Source organism: Plectropomus leopardus, chromosome 8 (genome assembly GCF_026936395.1).
Source record: "Plectropomus leopardus strain MGB_pleo_1.0 chromosome 8, ASM2693639v1, whole genome shotgun sequence".
Taxonomy (NCBI): Eukaryota; Metazoa; Chordata; class Actinopteri; order Perciformes; family Serranidae; genus Plectropomus; species Plectropomus leopardus.
The window spans coordinates 3,590,655-3,615,330 of NC_142183.1; the positions used below are offsets into that span (position 1 = coordinate 3,590,655).

Genomic DNA, 24,676 nt, shown 5'->3' on the forward strand with positions numbered 1-24,676 from the left:
CAACTTTCTCTGAGGATGCTACACAGCAACAATGGTGTTATATCTTAGAGTGGACAGAAAACTTTTACCCCCCAAGCGGTATTATTGTTACATTATCGCAAAGAAAGAAGAAGAAACTACCAACAACACAAGAAACACACTGCTTTTTGTTTTCCACAGTTGTTTAGATCGTTCCACCGTCCACCACTTTCACTGCTGCGAATGTAGATGGCAAAAAAATTTGGCCTGATACTCTTTGTTAACTCAGGAGAGCTACCGAAAGCTACCAGGGAAAACAAAAGCACTGTCCTCCTTCTGTTCTGGTTGCACAATGGTTAATGCCCTTTCTTTGTGCTGTAAATCGAGCCTTCACTTTCCTGGGAGATCGTACCCGGTGGACAGAATTGCAAAGTGATAGTAAAAGCAAAACTATTTTAAAAAGTGTTTTAACAATTTTCAACCATGTGTACATAAGTGTGCGTTTCAGCATAGATTTCTCCTACAGGCCCTGACACACCACGGCGATTGTTGCCCTGGTGTTTGCAGTATTACCTGCACTGTTGGCCATCCTCTGCCCCCATTGGCATTTTTTTTAAACCTGATTTGGCTTTTTGTTTAAGATGACGCAACATATTCAATAAGCATTTAGGACTATGGAGCCTGTTGGTGAATGAAATTGCTCTAATTGGCTGTCCAGCTCAGTGCACGAGAGGAGAAATGTAAGTAAGGTGAAGTAAGGCTGGGCAATATGACTTTAAAATAATTTCATGGTATTTTTGGGCTATACCACAATGCACGATGTATTACTCGTTATTTTTAAATCTCCTCTAAACTGTAAACTACAAAAAATAATTATAATTAAATGAATTAAGTAGGTACTGCCATAAAGTTACATAAACTACTGTTTTTTTAAGGTTCATAAATTAATAGTATTTGCAAATCATTGTGATGCTCCGTAGTCGCAAAATGCTACCGTCACCATCTGGAGCTCTGAAAAAGCTCTGCTTTGTGAGTTTCAGCAGAGAGAGAGAAAAACAAAACGCTGACGCCAGTGGCTAAAAAAACAACAAGACAATTTATACTGGATGTTCGCAAGCCACGATACATCGAGTGTATTCGATTTATCGGCCACCACAAAGGAAAGTAAGCAAAAGAGCTGAAGTCAAGAGGAAGTGAGATCAAAACAAAAGTTAGTGTCTCGTCCTTAAGTCTCTGCACTTTGCCACACAATTAAATGCTAAATAAACGAGTGTTTGGGACATTTAGCCGAAAAGTTACAATCTTAATTTAGTGTTAATGTTGTGTGTACAAAGACTGTTGATGCATTTCTAGTGGTCAACATAACAAACAAACGTTTATCATGAGGAGGTACTATCGTGGTTAGATCTAAGGAACGTTTAATTAGAATAATTTGCTGAGCAGTAAAATGTATTTAAAGGGGAAAAATAAAACCGACTTATTTGCATGCTGACAGCTGGGATTAGCTCCAGCCCCCCCCGCAACCCTTACAAGGACAAGCGGGTACAGAAAATGAACGAATGAATTATTTACATGCTGCATGCAGTTTAGTGTAGAGTCTCTCTGGTTTAGGTTGGTGTATTCTGCACCGTGGACCGTCACAGGCGGTGACGTTTTTTGTCCACAAGGAGGCAGCATCGACCAGGAAGCTGGGAGGGGTTTGCTGAAAGTGACTCTGTAGAAACTGAAGGAAGTGTTTATTTAAATAAATATTTCTACAATATAAGACATGTATGTCTGTGACAAATAAAAACAGAGGTTACTGTACTGACGTCCCATCTGATTTAACTTACTTGGATTTCTTTTTGCCTTTAAAAGCAAAGGCAAGGCCTTCCTTTTCAGCCTGGCTTTTAATTGAACTTTATTCTTTTATTTTTTTGACTATTTTTTATACATTTTAGTCTGTGATTACTATTTTCCCAGATGGTATATCATTGTAATATTTGTAGCTATTTTTAAACTTTTTGCTGTTATTGTGTCATTTACATACTATTTAGAGTATTTTATTTATTTAATTACTCATTTATTATTATTCTTTAATATTCTTATTTTTAGGTTTTAGCCTGCCTCAGGTGTTTCCTCATTTATGGCAGCGTTTACTCAGTTCCTGGTTTTAATGAGTACTTTTATTTTAGTGATTTAATTAATAACAAAGTCTCGCGTTTTTCATCCATGTGCTTGTGTACTTGTGTGTATGTGTGAATGTGAATGTGCGTGTGCAGGGGGGACTGACTGACTGATTGATTGATTGATTGATTGATTGATTGATTGACTGATTGATTTGCACCTTGAAAATGAACTTTAGTTTGAATCTCTTTTCACAGTTTTTATTAATATGTACTGTACTTTAAATAAAAAATAAATAAATGGACTCACCGTGAGCAAACACTGTAATAGAGGAGTGGAGGCGACATCGGTCAGCTCTGCTTCATTACAAAGCTCAGGTCCAGTTCAGTTCCAGTCCAGGTCTTGATACTAAAACAGAGAAAATTGAGGTTTAACACAGAGATGCAGCTTCTTCTTGCAGGTTTAGAGGAGACATGTCACATGATTTGTGGTTCTCGGGATAAAATAAAGCACCCAAATAATGAAAAATACTCAAAAAAAACCCAGCAGAATTTCTGGAGTCACCTCTCTGCCGCCTGTCTTCTGTATGCATGAACCTGCCAGCTTAATCAGGTAAAAAAAAGGTGGGAGAGACTGGTGAAGAGACCCAGTTGTCTGTAGAGAGGTGAGGAAAGCAGAGGTGATTACAGTCTCTTTCACGGCTTGTTGCCTCTCCCAAATTACATTTACAGGGGAATGAAACCTGTGTTGATTGGTACACGACGGAAAACTCCCCATGCACGACGAAGGCAGAACATTTACACTCTATCTCACTTTCTGTCTGCATATTTTCTATTATCGCCAAATCCCAAGATGACTTTCTTAATCGAGAATAGAGATCAAGTCATTTCTTTGCTCTGGAGACGATGCAGGAGTTATTCTGATATGATTTAAACGTCATCTCCACCAACTTCAACTTGACGCTTCATCATTTCTATGCAACGTTTCAACGGTCACCAAAATAACTGTCCCCCTGTCCCCTGACCTCTAGGTCAGACATTTTATGCTTTCATTTGAGACGACAGGAAATGGGGAGAAAGACAGCGAGAGATGAGGAAGGACACATCACAAAAATCCACGGCCAGCCACAAGTGCCCCAAACTGGGAGGCGGCACGAGGACCAGTTGATGTCTCCTTGCTGTATGCTCTTGTGCTCTTTTAAGTGTATTATTTATCAAGGAGATTTGTCTCGTTCTACTCCAAATCCTATTTTTCTAGGTCACTAACCTGGTTAATATGATTGAATAAGGCCATCATAAGGTCAAGTGTTACCATCAACACATTCCATTATCACTTAATGGGAGCAAGAGATGCTTCAGTGGGAGCTCAACTTCAACTTCATCAACTTCAGACTGCAGTGCAGCAGCTCGAGGCCCTCCCTGCTCATGTCTGGATTTTCATCTTGTTATTTGCGACACGGACAAAAGCTTCTTCGTCCTATAAATGCCACGACTTTACACTGCCTCCGTGTCTTTGTTTGCCCTCCCACAGAGGGAGGGGGGGCGAGGGAGGACTCGGGGAAAGAAAAGCTCATGGATAAAGCACTTGTCATCCAGAGGGATATTATTTCAAGTTGTCAAAATCCCAATGTTCTGTGAAAGGACATTTCTATATATTTCACTGAGGTTTTGACAGAGGAAGCCAACAGGCATTTTATGTTTGCTGTCAAAAACTGTTTTGTCACCACTCTCTCGCATCAGCTCCACTTTCTGTCTTTCACATATCTATTGTTTTTTTCTCAGATACAGCTGACGGATCTGAAATGTCTATATTCTCACCAAGGAATGAGTTCACAACTGTGAATAAAAATCTCATTTTTATACATATATGGTTTCCCGATACAGAAATAACGTCACTGAAAGAGTTAAATCAGAGGTGCCAAATAGCTGAAATTGTATCTTACAGGTTCTCACATAACAGCTATATGCAAATGATAGTTACTGTCTGGTTTGACCTGAAGCAGCAGATGGGTGGGTTTGGTTTCACACATCAGCATAATTCATGTGGTGTCAAACAGTGTGAGAAAAGCTGTCAGTCACAGAGGTGTGCACCAAAGCGCCTTTCATCAAACTTGCTCTAATTTTATTAATATTCTGGCAAACATTTTGTCGTCCTGACTGGGTCAAACTCCAGCTTTTATAACAGAACATGCCGATGGTTTTAGTTCGGTGTTATAAGGTTTTGTATTGTTGACTGTACTGGAACAATATAATAGATATAAAATTAAACTTTGCACAGCTCACAGTCTTATGTTTATTTAGAAACAATGTTTCCATTACAGTCTGCAGTGTGAATTGTTTTCATTGGTACTTTCTTATCTGTTAGAAAATATTTTCAGTGGGTCACGCTGGTGGTCTGTGTAATGTAATGTCCCAGATTAATATAGTGCTAATCTAGGGGTGGGTGATATATCAAATATACTTGATGTTTGTTCTGTGTGTGATATGTGATATATGAAATGACTGTATCATGAACATCGAGTATGAATTGTCGTGTCATTTTTAGAAGCCAAGGGCATTAAGGTTCTCGCACTCTCTCCTACAACTGTTTTTGTGTGTGTGTGTGTGTGTGTGTGTGTGTGTTTATTCATGAATATTGGGGGTGAGAGGGGGGCAAAAAAGTACCAGTGTGACTTGCAAATATTATAGCTGTTAGTTTGTTGCCTGCTCACAGTACAGAAATCCTTGCGGTTAAAGGCCGCGGTATCTGTTCAACTGTCTGCTAACGCTAACATCCAGCTGTTGACTGGAAGCTTCAAGTCCACAGTAAAAACACTGACGCTTAGAGTCTGAGACGAGCTGGGTCCTTCAAAATAAAGCACCATGGGACCTGCTTTGATCTATTTAATTATAGCAACACTTTTTTTAAAATCCCCCCAGAACCATGTGTCTGAACTCTGCGCTCAAACAGTTTTTTACATGCTAATTGAGACAACCCATAATCCTTTCTGAACCACGGTCGCCCAACAGTTACCACAAAATTTACGTTACTGATCATCCTACATCCACACAATGGTAATTTTTCTGCCTGCTGTTGAACATCCCTCTGATCTCTACATGTTGAAACAGAACTTTCATTGTTACACTCTGCACAATATTAATTCAGAGCCATGATTGGACTCGCTAAAGTGGCCTGGAGGAGGCTGCAGGGGACACTCTGTACTGCAGCGGGCAGATGGCGTGGAGGAGGCCGAGGGCAGGGAGGCACACTGACAAACTCACACTCACACACGTGCACAAGTGACACACAGGCAGGCGCACACGCTCTTTCGCATGCATGATGACCCCTCTGAGCCCCCACGATGACACCGAGCACAGCGCTTCATCCACTGACTGAAAATTAATGGATCAGTGGATTAGCTGGGGATCACACACGCTCACGCTATCAGTCGACCACCAGAGGCTCTGACCACATATCAGCCAAAGAGTGACTGTCAGACGGGCAGGGCGAGTTGGCTCGGCTTTCTGTCGATGCCTGTGGGGCGACATTAAGGGGCCTCGACTTCATTCACTGCATAAACAAGATCAGCAGCCAGAGAACATGTTGTGTTAATTCAATAAAGTGACTCTGAGCTCCTGTAGATATGCCTGGGGATGTGACTTGTTTGATTTTACTTCAAAAAATAAAATTAAAAAAATCATACTTGACCAGAGAGTATTTGAAAGAAAAGATGACTGTCTTTATTCTCCTATGAGTGGAGCTTAATGCTGCAGTCAGATAGATTCAAGCAGTTATGAAGGACCAAAAGTAGCATGGAAATAGTATCAAAAGCCTGAAATTATAAGAAAATGTTTGTTAGCAAATTAATTTATTAATCAATAAACAAATAGAATATTTCCAATTAAAGCATCAAATAATTACCCACTTTGTAATTTAGTCTCTTTACTTTATATTAATCTGTAAATACAATTTTTAGGGCCTATTTTTGTTATGCAATAGTTAGTAACTAATTTAATGCTTTGTGACTAATTCTGTGGTCTTCCATAATAGATTATATTGCCGTGCAAAGTTAAATTTTGTCACTTTTTGCCGTTCTCCGCCATGAAATGTAAAACCAGATATTACAGAAGTCCCTCACACATGGACAAAACAAAGGTGATCTGGACAATAACTGGACATTACTAGAATAATTTTCTACAATAATTAACACTAAATGCATTGTCTCTTATATTTTTTATTTTCTTCTTTGTAAACAGTACACCATCACCACAGCAGCAAACCTTCATGCTTTATTTTACCTTCCTGGCATTTCATGGGTCTGTCAGAAAGTTTCAGCAGTCTGCTGTCTAACATCTGCCTGATCTCATGTGAATGCAGCATTATGATTTAACACTTAGCCATGAGAGTAGCACGCCTGAGCAAGTATGAGTGAACTCTGCTGGTGCATTCCCTGCTCACGTGCGTGCTACTCGTCCATGCGTAAGACGGTTTATGCGTAAGGGTTAGAAATATTAAGGTTTCAGAGAAAATGCATGTGTTAGGGATGTTCTGCGCACACCACCTGGATAAATAAGACCTGGATTACATTGCATGAGTTGTGTGAGAGCTTGTAAACAGATGTTTCATTATAGTTTGGCTGTTGTTAAAAACAGACCCCTTTTTTTCTTTAAAAATTCGAGGTGGATCGGGGTGAATACATACTGTTCAAATGTTCGTTTTGTTAATAAAGAATTCCTTTAGAAACACCAGTTACCCTCGGCACCCGGGCAATCAATTTACTGTTAACATTAATACTGTGTCTGCAACATGTTCCACCTGGGTGACTGAAATTGATGCTGTCATATTGATTTATTTCACAGGGATTAAAAGTCAACAACAACCCGTCAAAATAACCCACAAGACAACAAAAGCAAAACACTACAAACTTTATCAAAACTAGGAGGCAAAAAAGCTGGAAAGATGGTAGCTCACTGCACTGATGATTTATGAGTGTCAAAATGCTATATGCAGTCCATTTAAAACAAAACTATGCTGCAGTCAATTCATGCACTATATACTAGGGGTAAATATCAGTGGTTTCATCAAAATACGTTATCATATCAACAATTTGGACAATAATACAATATTTGTTGATATGATTTAGATTAGATTTGATTTAGGTGCCGGCAATCGATATTTGATATTATATGTTTACTTAACACATTTGCTCACAGAGGAAGCTGCCACCCCTTTTTGTTTTTTGCTTTTTGCCAAAAAGGATAAAAACAACATCGAAATAACTGTAAATCATTAAAACTGGTTTATTCTCCAAAAAAGTGCTTTCTTCAAAAAATGCTTTCATTTGAACTCAGACCATGATCTTTTTCCTAAAATTACAGGACTTGAGGCCAAACTTCTCAACAAGATATTTTACCAAAAGTATGAAACTCAGCTCAATAATATCTGTCAAGGGTCATAGACAAAACAACTGTCTTTCCCCCCATATATACATAATGCTAACATTATTAGCATAAGCCTATGGCATTTTACATTGCATAAATTAGCTCAGAAGCTTGCAGACTTTTTCTCTATTCATAACTTAACCAATTTACATGTGTTATTTATGCTTTCTCTTTCTCACCACTAGTTTTAGTCTCTGCATCTCCCGACAGAACAGCATGGATAAGTTTCAGCCTGTGTGCACGTTTTTTTCTTTATGAAACAGAGCGGCTAATGCAACGTTAACATGAAGTTAGCGAAGTGAGATGCCCAGCAGGGACGTCGTGTTTCCTGAGTGCAGCTTTTGTTTATATACGGCATGCACGCTGTCTCTTAACCCCCAGTTCCTCCAGAAAACACACTGAGAACACTATCTATTCCTGAGTAGATAGCGTTCTCCTCGTCATTTTTCTCATCTGCTCGTGATAGTGAGACAGAATTTCAAAATAAAGGCTCATCCGACAAGATGATGATATGGATTGATGCTTTCAGTTTGCATAGATGATACCTGATCCTTGCTTATTTAATCGATATATCTATGCCGATCGATGGACCTGCTTTACACTGGAAGAGAACTGCTAATAATGTCAGCGTCCGTACAGAACTATGATCATCTCATCCTCATGAGGCTCACTGACATTTAGCACCGATTCCTGTTTAATGGACAAAGACTCCTCATAAATGTCCAGTCTCTCTCCTCCAATAAAAGAGGTAATGTCAAACACAGGTGTTGTCCGTCTTCCCTCTGTCCAAAATGAGTCTGTTTTTCAGTCATTGGTTCCATCTCCAAAAGAAAAAGCTTTTTAGCCTTTGTGTTTTGATGGGTCAACCTTAATGCGATTACGGATGCTAATGGAATCTGCAGCACAACATTAACTTTAATTACAGCTGCCACTTAACGTGTCTGTTTCCTTTTACTTTTATCTTTCTCTGCATTTAATTTCATAAAGAGAAGTTGTTTTTCAGTTAAACTTTCCAGCCTAAAGTCTAACTAGTCGTTTGATCGATATTTCACTGTTATTAATAGAAGTTTTGGAAGTCGCCCCTGCTGGGCTCCTGACATCCGTCTGCCTGCTTTGATAGATTACGTCAACTGCTATTTCAGCGAAAATGGCAGAGTTTTTCCCCGGCTCATCTCTGACAAAAGATCTGTCTATTTGAAGCAATCTACGAGCTGTTAAGAGTAAACTGCCTCAAGAAAAGACAGAAAAGAGAGACATGGACATACGGGAAAAAAGAGTCTTTCATCTGCAAAGTGGCACGAATGTTTCTTGAACATGTTCTTTCATAATTTGCCACAAGCACTTAGACTCACCAATAATAAAGCCAAAAACCCCCCGCGCTCACCTCATTAGCACTTAATGCTGACAAAATTAAAATTCAACAGCTAAAAGGTCTGCACACAACTTGCATATAAATATAATAAGCACTGGCATTTCAAGCTGGGCACTTCTTAAAGTGCTGAATGTCAAACAACAAACCACACGCAGCAATAAATTATACTTAATCAGAATTAAAACGAAGGTAGTTTGTGTAACACCACATAACCCACCATACTACATTAGTGTTAACTGTGGTAAATTGTGCTGCCACTTTGGATGGCGCTCTTGAAAAAAGATTCAGATTTCAGATTTCTGATTTAAAAAGGTCAAATAAAAAAATCGAGTTTCATTAATCCTTTAAAACTTGGGTATGTTGATTTATTTCAAAAACATGAGAAGGCAATGCACTCCACTACGTACAGTTTTCTAATTTTAAATTAGACGGACTAACAGACCAAAAAATTCACTGCCATTAAAATCACCTTATGTCTCCTGGTAATGTTAATGCTGTGCAAACAGGGCTTTACTGAAGATAAATATTTAGTGTATGTAATAATGTAAATTGCCTTCTTTGTGCACCGTTAAGTTTAATCTACTTTACCATAACAATAAATATAATAAAAATACAGCTCTTGAATAGAACCGACAGCCATTATACCTTAATGGTGCAAGGAAAAGAAAAAAAGGGAAGTTAATGAGAAAGGAGCTGTCTCATTACCTCCTCTTCACTTTCAGTGAGGACAGAAAGTGAATCCCTGCTGAAGAAACATATACATGAGTGAAGTAAAAAGTTCAAACAAGACAAAGATAAAGAAGAAAAGGGTGTAAGAGCCTGAGGGGCTTGAGATCCAGGAGCGATGTCGATGACTAAAGAAGAAAGATGATGTGTTTGCCATTTAGCAAGTAGCTAACTAAGGCTGGGCGATAAAACGATGACGATATCAGTCGCGATATAACTTTTCCTCGATTGAAATATGAGATGTAGTCGACAGAATGTCGATAAAACGCATTTCAGCCGTGTTTTGACAGACAACACGAGCAGCCAATGATAATAAGAAAAGCCGTGCAGCAAACCAGATGCAGTGAACGACTCTGACTCTACAACAGCTGAGACTGACTTCTACAGACGGCTTTGTGTTAGTTTCAGCTTTAATCAGACTTTGGATGAATTATTTAGAAACACCAGGACGCATCGCTCTATGTCTCATCCAGCCGCTCGCGCTGAGCTCTCATTGTTATTTCCAGGGGCAGATGTAATGTTTTGGGGGTCTGGGGCCACAGGTACATGACCTTATTTTCACCCTTTCTCTAACTGGGAACGTTGGCAGGCTGTTGGCGGCTATAGGAGAAGTAGGCCTACTCAAAAGTTTGAAAAAAACACTAAGCCTAAACTGAAGTATTTTTCTTACTTTTCGTAATAAATTCATTTTACATCCACTGAAAAGCATTGTATTTTATGTCTCCTTTTGCTGGTAGGTCAAACATATGCAGAATATGATGTTAATTCCACGACAGAAGAGACTTGATGGTCACTAACACCAGGAAGGCAAAAATGTATATACATCAGTAGTTGATAACACTGGTTATCAGCCAAATGAATTGATTTGTATCTGGCCAAATATCTGCAAGGTATCCCTTTTATTAAACCAGCTGCAGTGAAAATTGCAGCTCCTGCAGTTTCAAAGTTGCACTCTTTAAAACTGTGGTTTGGATTTAAAATGACTGATAGCTACAGAGAGCAATGTTAGAGAAATGAGAAAACGAGAAAAGTGGTAGGAACAGACATCAAGTCCTTCCATATTTTACCAGAAGCTGAGTGAAATGACTCATATTATTCACAGTGTCTCTCCTTCTCCCTTCTTATTGGGTCTTCTGCTTTCTCAGCTCGGCAGAGAAGCACATTTACCAGACGTTCCACGTCATATCAAAAAATGAAAAATACGTTTTACAAGGTGAGCGGCATGATTCCAAACTTTTCAAGACATCGCATTTTTTTCTGGTAAAAGCTGTGAAAGCTCATCCAGTATGGCACATGTTCAGTGATGGAGAGACCTGGCGGGTGACTTAAGTGTGGTCCAATTTTTTACACTCCCCATCTGCAAACTGAATCAATGCCACATCTGACAGTAAAAGCTCTATCTTCCATCAAAAATACATTTAACTTAAAACTTAACAAGCTGAGTCTGCAAGAATGGAAAAGGGAAAACTAAGATTTGATTATGAGAGAAAGTTCCAACAGCTGCTCTCTCTTTTCTCTGTTATCACCAAAGGCATGAGATTTTATGGTGTTTTGTTCGGCCACTGTCACAAATGACTCGAACAGGTGCCGAGTTAACGCCGCCCGAGCCCGGCAGCATTACTTTCAATAAGCTCTTAAGAACAAAATTGCCTCTTTCCACTTGGGCATTAAAATAGTCATCCACCTGGTGGAAATGGAGCGTTGTTATCACAAACTTGTTGCCTGCAACACCTTAAAGAAGAATTTAAGGTGTTAAAACTAAGCTGGGAGTGGGGGGTGAGAGACACTGTGCGTCCCCGAGCTTCACCATAAGGAAAGGGAGAGTCCAGCGTCAAGTGATGGAGAGAGCCTCCGACTGCTTCACAGCAGTTGTGACACTTAATAGTTAAAAAACTTCAGTTACTCAATACAATAATCAGAGTTCTAATTTAATTAAATTTGACTGTGCGTCTGAAATTATGTGTCCTTACTATGAAAAATGTTCAAATTCACCTGCTCTGTGCTCCAGCTCCAAAATGTTGGGTTCAATGACCTTTTTATGCAAATTTTCTCAAAATTTAAATTATTGTGGATATATCATAAACCCACAAAGTCCTCATTCAAACCTGACAAAACTCTGTGAAACAGAAGCAGAGGACACTAACTCCAACAAATATAACATTTAAGAAGATGTTTTTCCCCTCACAAACAGTGAAATAACACTGTCCTCTGCAAAAAAAAAAATGTTTTAAATTTTGGTAAAAAATGTTCTAAATTTGGTATTTAGCAAATTTGCTATTTAATAAAATTGCTAAATTGAAAACCAAATACCTACCCAATTAACAAATACATGAATAGCCGAATATACGGGCCCAGCCCTAAAATGTCAATGATTAAAAAGATGATTATAGCTAGTTTTGTTGCTAAGTTTCATTAGCAATATATAAAACACTTTACAGTATAAAGTCTGTTTGTTCGGGGACCCTTTTTTTACTTTTTATATGGCTTGGTTTTCCATTGCACACACTGGAGAGGAGGGACGAGAGGTCACAACACATTCTGGTTATATATACTCCTTTAGCGTACATGTTTTTACACTTTCTCACTCAACTCATGTAGGGGCGATCTGACAGAGCACGCCAGAAATTCACATGGGTTTTTAAAATATTAAAAACGGCAACAAGATCCCCTGAGGGCAAATCCAGGAGGACTAAAACCACTACTGGAACATGCTGCCAAGTTTTGAATTTGACGAGCGGTCCCAGGCAGCCTCTGGACAAAGTATAAAATGGCAGTGAAAATCCCCCGACTATCAGTGATTAATTTGTCGAAAAAATGCTGAGTGAGGAAACCAAGGCTCCAATAAATCACTACAGAGTGAAAAAGTGAGGGCACAGGCGAGTTTAGAGTTGAAAAAGAGATAGTACAAGGTTCATTTAACATAATCAATGAAATTCAGTATTCCCAGTGAACTCCTGAAACGCTGTGCTTACAAATGACATTGAAGATTGCTGTTTAATAAATGGAAAGCCTCGGTGCTTCAGAGTTCTTTGTTTGTATTTCAGGCTCAATCAGATCGCTAAAATGTGCTGCTTGCTTGTCAATAAAAGGTCAATAAAAGCCAAAGCAAATGGAGCAATAACAACTGAGCAAGCTACTCAAAAATATTTATTTCACTAAGTGCTGCTTGTTAACTCAAATGCCAAATGTACAACAAATTAATCCGATTTGTGAACTGTAGAGATGATAAGTTTTCCCAGCTTAATGAGGTGAGCTCAGGAACAATTGTGAGTAGGCCTCGGTGATATGGCTTTATAATAATATCCGATATTTTAAGGAGATATTGCCATACATGATATACTATATCTTGATATTTCTAAATGTCCTTAAAACTATTGTTAACTACTAAATTACAAAATTATTGAAAAAAGTGCAGCTACAAAAAAGTAAAATAAAGTATCTACTGTCATATAACAAAGTTGAATACATTTCTGTAATAATAACATTTAGTAAAATATGGTTATAAGGAAGTTAAATGAAGTATATTTATAGTGACATTTTAAAAAGTATTATTATAAGTAAATAAATTAAAGCGGGACTTATGGGGCTTTAGTTTTAAGGATCCTGCTCCTCTCAGGCAGTTGTTGGGAGACTTGAAGCTTATGGTCAACAGTTAGATGTTAGCAGACAGTTAAACAGATGCCACAGCTCCTTTAACCATGAAGACTCATTCACTGTGAGCAGGCAAACTAACAGCTCTACAGTTCATATACTACAATTATTTGCAAGTTGCACTGGTGCTCTGTGGTCACAAAATGTGACTAAATAGTCACAATTGGAGCTCTGCAAATACAAAACACATGCCTCACCTGCTCACTTTACTGCCACTGCCACTCATTAAGTTAGACTGTTATCGCAGCGCCACTAAACGTGTTGATTTATTCTCTGTAAGCTGGAAACAAATTAACAGCTCTCCAGTTCATATATATTCATAATAGGGATCAACCGAAATTGATTTTTCAGGCCAGCTATCGATACCAATTAATAGCAGTTAATAAGACCGAAAAACCAAATATTTGGAACCAACATGCATTTACAATAAAAATGAAAATCTTTTTATCAATATTTAGAATGTGGAATATAACAAACTCCAACACAAAACTTTGTTTAAATGCCTTTAAAACTGAATCATGAATAGCAAGTTCACAGCAAGATTTTTTCAATAAAGTCAAGTGAAAATTTGAATAAAAAAATAAATAAATAAAAATAGCTCCCTGGGGTTTTAAAAAGTAAATGTTCCTCCCATGCAGACACTTTCTTTTAATTAATTCACTTTCTTTTAATTAATTTTATTGGCGATCATTAAAAGAAGATGCCAGGGGCGACCTCTAGCTCACTGGGTAGTGTGAGCCTGAGGCTTCAGCAGCAGCCCGGGTTCGAGTCCGGCCTGTGTCCTGGGCTGCGTGTCATTTCCCCTTCTCTCTCCCATCTTTCCTGTCTCTCTAACAATGTCCTATAAGTAAAGGGAAAATGCCCCAAAAATAATCTTAAAAAAATAAAAAATAAGATGACAATATAGCTAATCGGTAAAATGCCAAATATCGGCCCCCATAATTGGCCAGGCTGATCTGTCTATCCCTGATCAATAGAATTTGCAAATCACAGTAGTGCTCCATGGTCACAAAATGTGACTAAATAGACACGACCTGGAGCTCTGCCAAAGCCCTGCTCTGTGTGTGTGTCTGTGTGTGTTTGTGCGAGGCAGAGAGCTGAAGGAGTGACAGAGAGAACCAAAATGCCGGTGGCTTGTAAAAATGTCACAATTCATACTCAGTGTTTGCTATATTGTCATTTTACATATCACACAAAGAACAACCCGCAATACCTCGAGTATGTTCGATGTAACTGTGGCTAACCTTAGCTGCTATAATGAGGCACCAACAGTGAAGGCAGACACTGCCCGTGTCTGTGGCGTGCATCATGTCACGTATTCTACAAATAATAGTAATGACTTACTGTCAGTCAGTTCCTGAGTGCGTCAGCCTCTTCAAAAGATTCATCAGAGCAGCGGCAGCAGCGCTGTGTCACTCCAGGTCAAATCTTTTCATCCACGCCTCTCTGTTGTTCACCCGACACAACAATCCTGAAAAAGAATAAAGAATAAAGAGATGTATTGCAGCTTTCATGCAGGATCTATTAAGTACACCATGTTTGTCATATAGATGCTCATGTCTGCCACAGCTTTCTTATTTAAGCGCTGCAATAACAAATTCAACTCAAAAAGGCCACCTTATTCTACAACTCAGATTCTTCCGCTGGCTATCAAACCAAAGGATTATATTCCCAATCAGATCAAAAGGGTAAAATATAAATTTTATCTAAAAGTAAAAGACGGTTTTCACAAAACTGGGCTGTCAATGCCGTATAAATTCACAAATAAAAGTGGTGTCATATGACTAGAGAAAACAGAGAAAAAGAGCTGTGGCATTTTATTTTTTCTCAAGAAAATCTACAACCAGTTAACTCTCCCACTGGTGTGTGTCGTTACGCAAGTTGCTAATCTGAAAAACACCCACCATCTGTTCACAAATTTCCATCAAACAGTGCACTAAAATATGTTTCTGGAGACAATTTTTTTCTCTGAGTTTTCTCTGCTCAGAAAATCTGACGCATTTTCGCTTGCAAATGAGCAGGGAGATCTGGGCTCTGGTTGGATGGAGGTAAGTTTAACACAGTTCTTTTACACGTACTACTCACAGTGTTATGATGCAAAGCTGGTTAACAGGCAAAGTATCCCTATAAGTATGACTCATCAGTTGAACAAAACTATTAGTAGCTGTCCTCATCCACATAAGTATACCGAGGGAGGACAGTGAATTTAATCACTGCAGCGCCACTAACATAAGTTACTGAAGTTTTACATTACGTTTTGTTCTACGTCATACCTTAATTGGTTAATCTGACAAGAAAAAACAGTAAAAACTTCCATGTATGTCAACTTGGAAAAAAAAATGAGGAATTAGACAAAAAAACCCTGGAGGATCAGGTTGCTCTAGTCTAAATAGTGACAGGAATATAATGAAAATGCATTTATGCACAAAAAATACATTCTGTAAAATGTATGAAAGTAGCCAGAAATATCCAAGAAAGAAGGCACAAATGCACATTTTAAGGTTAAAAAAAAAACTTATTTAAAATGTATTAAATCATTGAGATCTGAGCCAATTTAGCCAAGTTTTAAACAACAGTTTGAAATGAACATTATGTATTTTGATCAAATAACATGCTGTGTGTAGGAAGGGAGAGAAAGTTATTCCAAGACAAGCAATAATTATGTGGAGAAGACTAACAGTTTGTATTGAAAATAAAAAGGAAAAGTGAAGCTGTTGAAATTGGAGGAATGTCAGTAGGTGGGTTTAAATTACCTCTGATTCAGAAATCATGATAAAATGCCTTATACTGTGAGTGCTGAATTGGTCTTTCAGCACCCTTGTCTCTTCTTCAATCACGACCAAATTATTTAATTGCAGTTATTGTTATATAAATACAGGCTATGGCTTTTGTCAAGGTCGTGTCTCATCTCTGTGTGGCAGGGGAACAGAAACTTTTAATTGTTTTTATCAACAACACATAATTTCCATTTTGTGCTTACTTCAGAAGTTTGGTGAGACTGTGCTGCAGTTACACATTAACATTGCTGTTCAGGTCTGCAGCAGCATTTGGAAAAGATTAGACTATTTATCTAACGCTACTCTGCAGCACTTGAGAAAGATTAGGCAATTCATATTCAGTTCCCCTATGCAGCATCTCAGTATGTTGAGCAGGAAGCCAGTTAAAAGATGATATATGAAGGCAATATTCTGAGTGTACATGATGCAGTGGTGGTGGTGAATAAATCATGCAAAAAATATATCATCATTACATATTCTGCACTCGAGATGAAGCCAGAATGGCTAGAGTCTTATTTTATTTCTTAAATTATGCATTTTCATAAGATAACCACTCTGCACACGTACACGCACACAAGAAGTTGCTTAAAAAGTCACACTAAGTATAAAGCCAAACAACCTTTTTTTGCACAACTCGGTGCTATCCGAATTTCCTCACAAACACAGACCCGCACACACTTTTGCACAAAAACACTAACCATCAGGCACATACACACAAAGTCAAGTACATTTCTCAGCACCGAGGGAGGCAGCAATGGTTTCTCTTGTCAACAGGAATGACAACGCAGCCGACTGTCAGGATGAAAACAATGACAGCTGCACTCCGCAATTACCTGGAACATCAACACGAAGCCATTTACCAAGACATCCCGCTGGGACGTCCCATTATTCCTCCTGTCAAGACATGTGCCACCGGGACTCCCCATTATTCCCTCTGCCATCAGGGGAAGCCACACACACCGCGGTCCGAGATGAAAGCAGTAGATTACATACACCCTGTCATCAGACCACATGTGATTTTTATCTCTCACTCACACACACACACACACACAGACACACACACACACACACACACACACACAGACACACACACACACAGACAGACAGACAGACAGAGATGCTGTGAAGTGGCTGCAGATGACCACATCTGTACACTGAGGCAAGAGACAAACTTTCACTTTCCTGGAAGAAACATGTTGAGAAGACCAACAAAAAGTATATTAAGTGTTGAAGGAGGGGCGTTTAAAAAAAAGGTGTGTCATGGCGCTATCCGATTTCATTTGAAAAGTCAGAATAATCTAATATCAAGTCTTAGAAGTGTTTTCATTCAATTTAAAAACTGAAGAAACAAAGTATTTTTACAGCTACTGTTTTTGTCGACTACCTTACAGCTCTCATGTAAATGAAACCTTAAGGGTCTTAATAGCCTTCAAGTCTATTTTCTTCCAAGTTAAGCACACAAGTACATGATTTAATTACACGTTAAAGCTACGTCAAAACTCCTCAAGTGCTCAGGAGTATCAAGGCTGCCGGATCCAGACGAGACACTGAAGAGTAAAGTGATTGCGAATTTGACCAACAAAAAACCTGGTCTAAAGTTAAAATGGTGCAGTATTTAAAGGGTGTATTATTGTGTATTAAATATCAAACATTCTTGTGGGTTTCAGTGGTGCATTTTTTGCATTTAACAGTATGAAACAGTATTTTGTCTTAATTTGCATGCAGATTATGCGCCATTTCATTTACAAAAGCGGAGCGGGCCTCGCCATGCTGTAAATGCACTGGCACTATGCGCTTTCGATCACGCCCCATAAATAGGGTCCTTCAACTGAAATATGCATTTTTCAACAGGATCTGGCTGTTTGGGTCACAACTGTTTACACAGTCAGGGGCCGATGAATAAAAATGCTGAGGTATCACAATGGATCGCAGCCTGACATTTAGAGTGTATCAGGATCACGGTTACAGATGGAGTTTTCTATGCTCGCAGTTTTGACTTTTCTTCAAGGAATATAATCTGCCAAAGCTGTGAGCAGACAACGTGGATGCCAGCGAGCAGAGGAAGCCCTACTGCTCCCTCAGTGGAGACACACTTCATCTTTCAAGCTCGAAACAGTGATTACATACTTCTCTGGCTGTGCTTACTCTCAGCGTGTTCTGTGCTTCGAAACCTAGCAGATTGCTACCGCTCAAATTTGACTTTCTACTCACCCAGCATTTTTGTTTTTATTCGATCTCAATTACAAAAACATCCAAAAATATAGTCTATCAAGTCTAAAGAGCAATGCAGAAAACACTGCTAACATCAGATCGATAGGTAGACAGACAGACAGACAGACAGACAGACAGACAGACAGACAGACAGACAGACAGACAGACAGACAGATAGATATCTGATGGGCAGAAGTTCCCATGCTAATGATTTTTTAACGTGTCAACTCATATGAACACCACAGAAAAAGTCTAATATGCTCAGCTGAAGACACAGAGGCAGAAATGACACTGTGTTTAGACTTCCCATCACTGCCAAAACCTCTAACCTGGCAAAATGTCAGGTAACCAAAACTCCACACAATAAACAAGTCACTTAAAGAGTCCATGTTAATTGTGTTTACAAGCCCCGGGTTGTTTGTAATTAACTAAACTGAACCCTAACAAACCAAAAACATGCAGCAAAATAAACTTTTCCACTGTGGTTTAGGAATGACTGCATGCAGAGTCGATGAGAACAGTTAAATGCTTCATGTGGAGTGTAAAACGATTCCCTTCGTTGTCGTCAGATTTCATTTAGCAGAGACTGGCTGCTATCTCAGTGTGACATCCAGCCATCACTCCTTTACGCTTTACATTCACACTCCCTCTTTCTTCTCCTCTTTGCTGCTTTCTGTTTCTGGCCTTTAACATCGTTATATCGTTCTCCCCTCTGTCATCCCTCTCCTCACGTCTCTCAGACTATTTCTGTCTTCAGAAAATTATAAAGCTGAGGAGGCTTCATGTATACACGGCACACCATGCCCATACTAACAGCTTCCTTCGAATGCATTACCACAGTAATATTCATCAGATACTAAAGCTGTGTTTGGTAACTTTGTCATATTTTCTCAAACTGTCTCTATATCCACACAATAATACATGAAAGAGATAATAAGAAAAATAGATGTAAAAAATACAATCATGCTCCTCTGCCTCCTCGTATTGCTTCTAATGGCGCGAACACACATGAATAAAAACAACCTATCAGAAACGAGGAGTCTCTAACGCAGTGTTAATCACTGCCTGTGAACTGTGGTCAAACTGTAAAACTAGGCAGTGCTGATCAAACATGGATCAATGAACATATTTTAGTGTATTTTTGCAAAATGAGAAAATATATGATCTCACCATGAAAACAGCTGAGCTGAAACAAAGTATCGCCCACTGGCCAGTGGGGCGATGCTCAGGCCCGAATACTAATAACAATAGTATTAATTATAGTCATGATCGTAATATTAAGACTCAGAATTGATGGTGCACTTTTAAAGATGCACATTACAAAGATTACTTTTCAACCAGAAAATCTCAGCTGAGCTAAACTACCTGACATTTTGTTTCAATAACCTCTTTTCTTTGTTCTGCTTCTACTCAAGGCCAAACTGTCACTTAGCTCTCGACTCTACAATATTGTGGTGATGATGCTGGAGGTTAGCCTTATTCTTGTGATGTGCCTATCTTCAGTCATTTTAGATCAGTTCCTAAAATATGAATATTGATGGTTCAAATGAAATAGAGGGACGTCAAATAGACCTGTGGACGTAAATCCATGCAGAGGTAAAGTCAGGGGAACGCGCCTGATGATGATAGTTGTAATAAATCACTGAAAAGACATCATGGTGATTTATTACACTGCTAATGCTGTGTTTGGCACCATGCTGTGGGTGGAGTTTTTCAACATAAAACTCACACACAAATTCAAGCACACAAGCAAGACACACAGAGAAAAGACACACAACTCAAACTTTGCTTGCTCAAACTTTGGCCCCACACTCCGCCAACACTCATTTGAAAACCAACTCCAACAATCATCATTTCGGATAATTACTGGATCTCAAACAACACGTCGAAAAGAAATCACCTTTTTTTGGTTAGAGCAGCAGAAAATTCAGCTTCTGTTGAGACTGAAATGTCTGGAAAATAATTTCTGTCCTCAAACTAAAAAATTAAGTCAACAACACACATCTAACCCGATTTATAATTAGGTGCACTCTCCACACAGAGTCTCTCAAGCAGCTGATTTAACAGTGAAAATAAAAACACTTTATAAATCACATTCAATTTTATCAGTCCACCGTGAATGAGTGCAGGTGGGTGAGTCAGACAGTCACTGCAGTAGTTCGTGATATGACTCACTCTACAGCATTAGTAAATCTATTTCAAGCTATAAAATGTTACGATTATGAAACCACGTAATCGTAAATAAGTACAGAGATAAAAAAATGCGTTCTTGGAAAGTTTCTTGTTTCTAACTAAAGGCAGAAATTTGACTTCTTTTCCTTTCCTTAAAAACATAAAAAGATACGGCTGAATTCCCAAATATCAGCACAGAGTTTCTGTCATTATCTCTGACAAGCATCAACTCTGCTGCTCAGCTTTTACTTTTTCACACCTTACAATATACATTATTTTATTTTTCCTCTGACTGTCAACTAAAAAAATGTGGTGCCTCTTAAAGTGAAAGTGAAGAGGGGTGGATGATTTAGAGAGTTCATGTATTTTCTCATCATACGCCCCTCTGTCACAACAGCTGGCTGCACCCAGTGAGTATTGATCCCTGAAGACGCTCACCTGACTCTGATGATTAACTGTCAACTTCAAGTTCCACTTTATGCTTTTATTGATTGTATAAGTGCTTCTGGTGCTTACGTTGCTATTTAGAGCTGCAGTGGTTTCAGTTTTGTTTCATTTCAAAGAAAAAAAATGCCCTTTTCCCCTAATTTAGCAAGTTGCTGTGTTTTCTGCTCAGTAATTACAAAATAAAACAATGAAAACACACCAGAAATCTCTGAAAGGCAGGTCGTGGCTTAAACCTCGTGGACCATTCTTGTTGCATTTCTGCAACAGCATTTCTGTGGATTTTCAGTCACCAAAGAGAACCCATTTATTTTCATCAACTCCTGTGGGGAGAAATATCATCTTTTGAGCCACATGGGACACGTACTATCACTAAAATATACATGTGTTGTTAGATTTTAATTATTCAACCTAGCCTTACATTGTTTAAATGTGCTCATAGATGTAAATGCACCCCTTGCATCATACCGCTCGCCTTACTGAGTGCGTTTACTCGGACATAAATAACTCAATTATAATCCTGTTTATGTGTTTGAGCATGTAAACACCATAATCTGTTTATGAGAAACCTGAATTTGCTAACTGGAGTACACTGAAAGCAACTAAGATGTGTATGTCTATAAATGACCTGACTTCTGTGCTCATGTAAACACTGTATCCCAAATATGATCAGAATCAGGAAAAGCTTCATTAACAGGTTATTCATGGCTATGTAATCACGCTCAGCGGGAGGTATGGACTACATGACTTGGAGTTGAGACAGATTTGAAGGATTTGACAAAAATTTAAAAGAGTAGCAATTTCACTTTAATTCTGACATCACTTGGATTTCAGTGATCAATGATTTAATCCTTTGAAACCTGGATCAACATCAGTTTTCCTTGTGCTTTAAGACCCCTCTCACAAGCATTTAAACCTTTGATATGTCAGCAAATGTATTAGTTTGATTTCTTCTTTTTTTTTTTTTACATGGGAAAAGAGGCAATCGGCACCTTGGCATGACCCGTTACAAAAAATAGTAAAAGGTGATAAGCTTAAAAATTAATAATCATAAAATAATTTAAAAGGAGAGAATAATTACAAAACTAACAAATAACTAAGGTAAAATATCTTAAAAACATATATTTAAAATAAATAAATGTAAATTTAAAGTAATATTCAAAATTACTATGATTATTATTCATGTTTACTATTTTACCTTTCCTTTTGGTGATATAAGGTATTTTGCTTTTAGATTTAGATTTTAAATCTAAAAGTAAGATTTAGATTTTAGGTTTAGATTTAACATTTAGATATAAAATAAACATTTACACTTAGATTTAACATTTAGATATAAACTAAATATTTTGGTTTAAATTTAATATTTAGATATAAATTAAATATTCAGGTTTGGATTTAATATTCACATATAAATTAAACATATAGATTTAGATTTAACATTTATATATAAATTAAATATTTAGGTTTAGATTTAACATTTCGATGTAACATGTAACATTTACATTTAGATATAGCTTAACATTTGATATTTAGATTTAGATTTAACAGTAAGATACAACAGTTAACATTTAGATATAGATATAATCTTTAGATAAATATTTAACATTTATATTTAGATATAATATTAAGATAAATACTTACCATTTAGATATAATATTTAGATGCAATATAAAACATTTAGATTTAGATATAATATTTAGATATATCATTTAATGTCCATGTTTTAAAACCAAAATTTCTTTCACACATGACCATATTTTAAATCAAACATGTTTCTTTTGTGTGAAAAACCTGCTAAATGTAAATAAAATGAACTAAATATTGAAAATATATCAGTTAAAAAACGTCCATCTCACACAGGTAGACAACAAGTTCATTTCCAACAATGCTGTAAATTTTGATTTACAACACCAGTTTCCTTATTTAATCCAGTAAGGTTAGCTGAACACCACAAACACCACTCCAATCTCAGAATATTCAGATTATCTGTAAACTTTACTTTTTAACATCGTTTTCGACGACATGTCAACAAACTTTTCTACAATCGTTACCGTTTAGTTAAGCTAACTGTTAGCTCGCAACAGCCGTTGACGTTTGTTGTGCTAACTAGCATTTAGCAACGTATTTAAACTGACGTTAGCTTCACCGACAACGGTCGCTCTGTATTTTGGTGAATTAATTAATTAGGAGGTAAAACACAACAAAATATATACTGACCAAATATATATATACATACAAACATGTATACATGCATACCAACACAGCCCCTTCAACTCAAAACTTTCAGACAAAACAATACACAACACACACACTAATCTTAACGCATCACTTACAAATAGTGTGTGTAAATCCAGTTCATAACTTTCATGATGAACAGACTGATAAATTCAGTTATACGTGACATTTCTCCTCCTTTCCCAAGCTTTCAAAAGACAGTCAGAAAAAGCAAAAACATGATCAAAGAGAGCTTCATTAAGGGGCCATCTTCCGGATTAAATCAGGGTCATGGTCGGTACTTCTGTTTAACAATATTTCCCGTCAGTCATGATACGCAGGACAGTTTAAAAATAAAAAGAGTTTCATTTTCCACCTCGTTTACCTCGCAGTATACACCTGTATTTCCCTGTTTCAGGGCGCAGTGCTGGTTTTCCACATCTTAGCTGTGCAAACAGTGATCTGCGACTTTGGGCCAATTGCACTCAACACATTTCTCACATTCAGAATCATTTTTGAATAAACGTGCTAACGTTGGTTGTGTTGATTGACTTAACGTTTTATAACTTCCAGCAAGAGGTGCTGTCTGTTGGTGTCAACGGCCAAACTTACCGGAGGATCCTCCGCGCTGCAGCAAACCGGAAAAATGGTAACGGACTGCTGCTTTGTGTTTCGCCATTTGGCCGGTTTGAACTGATTGGTTACCCGGACTGCAGCTGGCGTTCTGGGCCAGCTCATTGGTCAGAACTCGTCCAATCAGGTTCTTTGTAGGCGGGACGTTTGTCTCCATTTACACCTGTGTGTTTGCTTTAGGGTCAAAACAAACAAACAAACAAACAGGGAATGATAACATCATATTATGGTCCTGAAAAACAAACAAATAAACAAAATAACGACCTGGAGTACCCGAGGGATCCGTAGATAAAGTGGGTGGTCCATGTATGGAGGCTGTGGCCTCGCCGCAGCGACCGCGGGTTCGATTCCGGCCTCGGTTCTTTGCTGCATATCTCTTCTTTCACGCTGAACCTGTCCTGTGGGATAAAGGCATAAAAGAGGCAAACAATAATGATATAAACTTTTAATAATAATTTAACAATAAGAAATAAGAAACGTTTATTTCTATAGCACTTCTGAAAACAGTTGTGTACAAAGTGCTTTGACAGACAAAGCAAAGGCAGGAACTCAGTGAATAATAATAATATAAGAAGACAACATCAGTGGGGATAAAAACAAAGATATGAAGATAAAAATGATTAAGGAGTGTTAGGTGAACGAGTGAATAAATTCAAAAATCAAATCAAAAGATGGTGTCTAGCATGTTCCATACAAGACTGCAAGCCCAAGGTGGGATATATATATATATATATATATATATATATATACTATATATATACAACCACTATGTTTTATAATAGCATAGTGACAAAACCTTGCATTTAAAGGGTTAAAACTCTTGAAATTAATGAATATTTGATATTTATGGTTAACTGATGTTGGTTAAAAAAAACTTACCTCAGTGAAAGTAGATAATAAAATTAATATATGATACTTTTTAAAGCTTGATTTTGAGAAGTGAGTTTTGTGTGCAGAGCAGTATTAGTGTGTGTAATATTAAAGCGGGCTCT

At 37.8% G+C, this 24,676-nt stretch overlaps 1 long non-coding RNA gene across 1 annotated transcript; it reads right to left on the reverse strand.

Moving 5' to 3' along the window:
* Nucleotides 1-1,110: 1,110 nt before the first annotated feature.
* LOC148188823 (uncharacterized) lies at nucleotides 1,111-23,714 on the reverse strand. The gene is made up of 4 exons (XR_015777172.1): nucleotides 23,664-23,714; nucleotides 14,578-14,704; nucleotides 2,374-2,472; nucleotides 1,111-1,681 (listed from the first exon to the last, which is right to left on the reverse strand). It is a non-coding gene; the product is annotated as an uncharacterized LOC148188823 (long non-coding RNA).
* Nucleotides 23,715-24,676: the final 962 nt, after the last annotated feature.